This window comes from Sebastes umbrosus, chromosome 15 (assembly GCF_015220745.1).
Source record: "Sebastes umbrosus isolate fSebUmb1 chromosome 15, fSebUmb1.pri, whole genome shotgun sequence".
In the NCBI taxonomy this organism is placed as follows: domain Eukaryota; kingdom Metazoa; phylum Chordata; class Actinopteri; order Perciformes; family Sebastidae; genus Sebastes; species Sebastes umbrosus.
Genome location: NC_051283.1, coordinates 10083914 through 10089690, shown reverse-complemented (window position 1 = coordinate 10089690; position 5777 = coordinate 10083914). Strand labels below are relative to the sequence as shown.

Here is a 5777-nt window from a genome sequence, read left to right as displayed (position 1 = left end):
AATTAAATAAAAATAAATAAATAATAATAATAATAATAAATAAAAATAATAAAAAATTTAAATAAAAATAATTATTATTATTCTAAATAAACCTACATACAACACCATAATGCACACACAAAAAATGTTAATGCTCTAACTCACCAAACAGTATCCCCTCCACCAACCCAACCTTCATATCCCTGATAAAGACTACATGTGCATTGCATCTTAAATGTCTGTCACTTCCATAGAGTAGATCATCGGCCTCCAAATCCATTCAAACACCTCCAGTCTGTAATTAAGGATATGTCAGATTCTTTCCTGGTGGAGGGTATCAGTCAGTGTTGCGTTGCGATCTCACAGAAATTCATGAAATGACCACGACCTCTTGACAGCACATTATGTGCACAAGTTACATGGCGCCACCACGGAAACAATTTAATGTTCGGTTTAGGCAACAAAACTATACGTTGTTTTATTTAGGAAAGAAAACATCATAGTTTGGGTTAAAAGAACTATGTTTTTTACATAACTTCGTAAGTAGCCTATGTCATTTAAAATAACTCATAACGTTGACTTGTTCTTTCACACGGGACATGAACACCAGTCACCACGTAATGCACTGTTAACAGGTCATGGTCATTTCATGTATTTCTGTGAGATCAGGCTGGCATTGTGGGATCATTTCAGTACAGTATGCAACGTAACACTCACATTATTTTAGACATTCAGACAACACTGCAAAATGGTGAACACAGCGGACTACTGAATAACACATGGTTTTGTACACGGCCATACTTAAATGTGTGTTTTGTGTTTTCGTAATGTGGCTTGTTAGCTATAGCTGGTCAGCTACCATCACCGTCTTGTTGGCATCATCTTAATCGAACACTAGCTTAGGCATCAAGTTGAGGCTAAAGTAGCTACACATTTATAAGACAGATAACAATACAGGTATTTTTTTTTCCATTTGATTTCAATTCATAATAAGCTATTATTTGCAGCATTGACTCATGATGCTGGTAGCCGTGAGTATGAGGAACAGTCACCCCTTCCTAACATACATCGAGCAAGTGAACTCTGGCGAATGGAGCCCAAAAAATTAAATCGTGCGAGTAATGTCACTCTATTATATAGAGAGCGTGATTTTGGTAACAGCGTCGATTTTGACCAGTAAAATAGGTTTGAGGCGCACAAAACTTTGAATAAATAGAGCCAGGATGAGCGTTTTTTTCAAACAAGCGGTGCTTCCCTTTGCCTGTTTGCTGACGCATGAAGCAGGTTAGGACGTCTTCTTTGGGAAAAAATTAAACAATCTGATGTTCGCTCGCTTGTTCACATCGCGTCCAGTTAGGAAGAGGTGTCGGCTGTTTCAGAAGCTTTCCCAATGATGGTAGGTATAAAATTCTGAGAACTTAACATTAAAGTGATCTTAATATTTCAAAGAACCTGGTTCTTGCAATTTACGACGTAGCAATATCAGCCTTCAAAAACCCATGTCAGATGAGGGATAGCCGATGTCCGTCTGTTTGGAGAGAGCGATGTAAGGGAGGTCATCGGCACTGGCACAGGGGAAAAGACGAAGATAGAATGGGGGAGATGAACGAGGCCGAGAGATCAAGCCGAGAGAGAGCAAGCCGGAAAGAGAGAGAGATATGCAGAGAGATGTGGGCGCTTTGCCGTGGTTCAGCGAGTATTGATCTGGTGTCAGGTGCTAGAAGATGGATCATGAACCCTCCTTCTGTCTTCTCCTCCTCCACCTTCCCCCCATGTCTGGTCCTCCTCCCTCCTCCTTCATTCACCCATTCATTTCAGTGCTCTTTACCCAGGCCTGGCTGTCAGCAGAGCTCGAGGAGGTAAAGATTTTCATTCCTCGGCTCCTTTGTCTCCTCCCTTCCCTCCTCGAGTCCCTAAACATCTCTCCATCTCTGTCCATTTTAGATCACGCCACGGCCATCCATCTCTCCCATGTCTCCGGGGGCTCCTGTCCCACCCCGCCGGCTCCGTCCTGGCCTCGTCTCTGCCTCGTTTCGTCATGTGTTTCCATGACAAATGCAAAACACTGCACACACACACACACATTGAAATGAAAGAAGACTATAAAAATCCGGCCCTTCATTGTGTGGGTGTGTGAAAAACAGAATAAAGCGATATGTCACTCTGTAGTTGCCATGGTAACCATAAGCATCTAGAATCAGAAATGTTTCCATTTCTTGTCCGCAACACTGCCTCATCGTGGATAAATTACCATCTACCTCTCTGTGTTTCTCTCTCTGTTTCTCTCTCACACCGCCTCGTGTTCATCATGCTCTGCCACTTACAGTAAAGGACTAATCACTCACTTATATCCTCCCATCTTCTCCCTGTCCCTCTCTCCCCCGCCTCATTTTCTCAGCACACAGTATGACCCCGGTCGTGCGGCCGGGGCTTGCCCCAATTATCGACCGGCCGCAGGACTGGGAATCTCCTCAGAGGATGCCGACTGGCTGCAGCACCGCCCTGCTGCACTCACACGGTTAAGGCCACGACTGAAAGAGACAGATGGGCCTGCAGTAAAAGAGAAGGTGAGATGTGGATGTAACCAGCAGAGGCAAGGTCAGATTACAAAATGCTTTCAAAATGAAAAGTTTAGGTGGACACGAAGATGAGAGAGGCATTGATGTGAGTAACTAACTCTCTCAAAAGTCACAGCTTCATATAAATGCACACACAGGTGACCACTAAGCCCCCCTTAGTTACTGTTGCTATTGTCAAGCTTTCCGTTCTCTCACAGCACATATGCAGCTCATGATAACGGAGGCAGATTACCACTTGAATTTATTAGTAATTTTTGAAACATTGGGTCCTTGATGTAGGACAGAGGTAGACAAAAGCAGGCGGCTGACAATTTTGTCAGCTACAATTCTACAATTTCATTTAGAAGACACTTTTGTCCCAAAGCTACGTACATCTGGGAATTCGTACAACACAGGAAAGGATCTAGATAGGAGGGAACAACATGAGTAAGTGCCAACAACAGCCTCAAGTCTGATCGGACACAGGTGCCAACAGGCAGTGCACAGAGGCAATGCACAGGGTGTATAGAATTATATATTTTTTGTCATCATCATCATTAACAATATCAACAGTGTCATCAATGTCATCATGATCATGACTATCCTAATCAACATCAGCAACATCCTCAATATCATCATCATCAATATCATCGTAGTCAACATCTTTCATTGATGAGCGTAGTGGGCGAGAGGGAGTGTAGACCCGGATGAGGGAGTTCAGGTAGGTAGGAACTGTTTTTGTTGCTGTTTTGTAAGCAAGCAACAGGGTTTTGAATTTGATGCGAGCGGCCACTGGGAACCAGTGGAGGGATATGAACAGCGGAGTGACGTGTGCTGTTTTGGGTTGGTTGAAGACCAGTAGCGCTGTTGCGTTCTGGATCATCTGCAGAGGTTTGAATGTGCATGCAGGGAGGCCTACCAGAAGGGACGTGCAGTAGTCAGCTGAAATGACAATTGTCGGATTGTATCAGCTTACTTACTAGCTAGTTAAGATAACACTAGCTCCATGAGTTGGTTGTAAACGCTGTCTCCAACTGACTTTTTAATATTTCAAGCAGACTCATTTTAAAACAAGAACACAGTAAAATGGGCCTTACAGTATTTTGCGATTGCTTAACACTTGGACATAGGCTAAATATCTCACTTGTCAGAATTAAACTCTGCAATCAAAACATCATGCACCAAAAATGCATTTTTGCAACAAAATGATACACACATGCATCATTTGACTTTCAAAACAGCAACAACACACTGATGTACTTTATACAAAAACACTGCTGTTTTTTTAATACCTTTTTCATTTTCTCATACAGGCTTCTGTGAAACATTGCTCAAGTACATCAACTCACATTTCATTGAACACAAAAAGTAGAAAAGCTTCAGAAAAAATATATTTACAGCTTTATTTTTCTACAACAAAAAAAACACAAATAAAAGTAGAATTGCAATACAGTTATCAATGCAATGTTACTGTAAATTCACTGAAACAGAATTGTGCTGGTGCACAATCAAAGTCTTGGCCCACCGGTGCTCCTGATGACCAGTCCGGCTCTGGCTCAACCCAGCGTTTCCCACAGGATTTTGTGAGACTGTGGTGGGTTAGGTTTAGGGGGTCATCCAGGAGATCTAGTAAGTTAATGATCTGCCCCTTGGCCATGGAAGTAATGCTGGGTTAGGTCACTACTGGTAGGAAGCTAGTCAGTCAGACATGCTATGTTTGCAACGTATGGGAGAGCAGAAAAAAACACACTTTCATCCATTCCCATATACTTGTATTTTTGGTTTTGGAAAAAAAAAAATACACCACCCTCCACACTCCACATAGCAACTATCACTTTTACAGACACACCACTTCGGCATGTGCAGAAATCCAAAGCTTGACAAACCTTTTACAGCTGCTAAGCTATTATTGGATAATAGCTGTTTTGGGGGAGGAGTTTAGTGAAGGATCAATTCATATGCACAACCCATATGCATACAAAACACTCAATGTAAAACATAATCCAGCTGTCATGGGATATTTTGCATCTGTGTGTAAGTCTGTGCATGCTTGCTAGTAATCCTGGGGGAGTGCTGATAAGAAAAATGACGACGTACCTGTAACCTTCAAGAGATCTGCAAAGTCAGAGCGACAGAGAGAGAAAGAAAGAAAGAAAGAAAGAAAGACAGGGAGGCGTGGAGATGAGGCAAAGAACACACACACATGAATGCACACATATATATACACAAACAGATACTCGGCAAAGTCAAAGCGCAGGCCCTGAGCCCACGTTGTGTCCTGCACTGGGGGGGAGGTGGACGGAGAGAACTAAAAAAAGGAAAAGGGAAGTTGTGAGTCTTTGCAGTTCAGCCTACACAACACACTGCTCTGCGTGGCCGCATGTATAACAGGATAGAGGAAGAAGAGGAGGTGGAAAAGGAGGAGGAGGGAGGAGGAGGGAGGGGGCGAAGAGGAAGAGGTGGGTGCTGTGCAGCCTCCGCTGGGTGTTAGGACCATGGAGGCAGCATCTGTATGTGTGTGTTCCTGTCCTTATCTGTTACAGTGTGTTTGGTTGACATTCAAGCAGTATTTCGTCAATTTGCATGTGCTATTTTCTGTTAATAAAAAGCTCTGTCATAATCAGGTTTGCAGGCTCGCAGTGGCAGCAGCAGGAGGAATAAAACACTTTTATGGACCGGTGACACAACACGGTGTGACATGAGACCCCCTTTGTTGCATTCATATCCTCAGCACAATTTAATAAAATGCATGTGTCAAGTGTGTGCTTGACTCAGCTAATTCATTCACCTCATTCTTCAGCTTGTGTAGTTCAGTGTGTGTAGTTTCCCTTAGCTTCCTAAGCACCTGGTTGGTGGCAGACACACAATATGCCACATTGGTGTCATATAGAAGTTGTTATGGAAACTGATGGTAGTACGTAAATGTCTGCAAACATAAATGCCTCAGATCAGATGAGGTGCATCAGAGCAGCTGCATCCTGCTTAATGCTAATTTGGTAAATGCATACTATTTGTAGCTCCACGTGGACAACTCTTCCTATCATACAACTGTAGTTCACATTCAGTCTTTAGTTGAGTCTCACTGCTCTCATCAACCTTGTTTTCAGCAGCTGTTTTTTTAATCAAATAAAGCTCTGATGAGTCTACTGTATACTACCTACCCAGCATTAAACCACAGACAGACAAAGTTAGTCACTAGCTAATAAACATAGTGGAGCATTTAGCAGCTACAGAGACACA

At 42.7% G+C, this 5777-nt stretch overlaps 1 long non-coding RNA gene across 1 annotated transcript; it reads left to right on the top strand.

The window, feature by feature from the left end:
* The first annotated feature begins 1055 nt into the window (after positions 1 to 1055).
* Positions 1056 to 5538, top strand: LOC119504005. The gene is made up of 3 exons (XR_005210470.1): positions 1056 to 1838; positions 1924 to 2546; positions 5162 to 5538. It is a non-coding gene; the product is annotated as an uncharacterized LOC119504005 (long non-coding RNA).
* Positions 5539 to 5777: the final 239 nt, after the last annotated feature.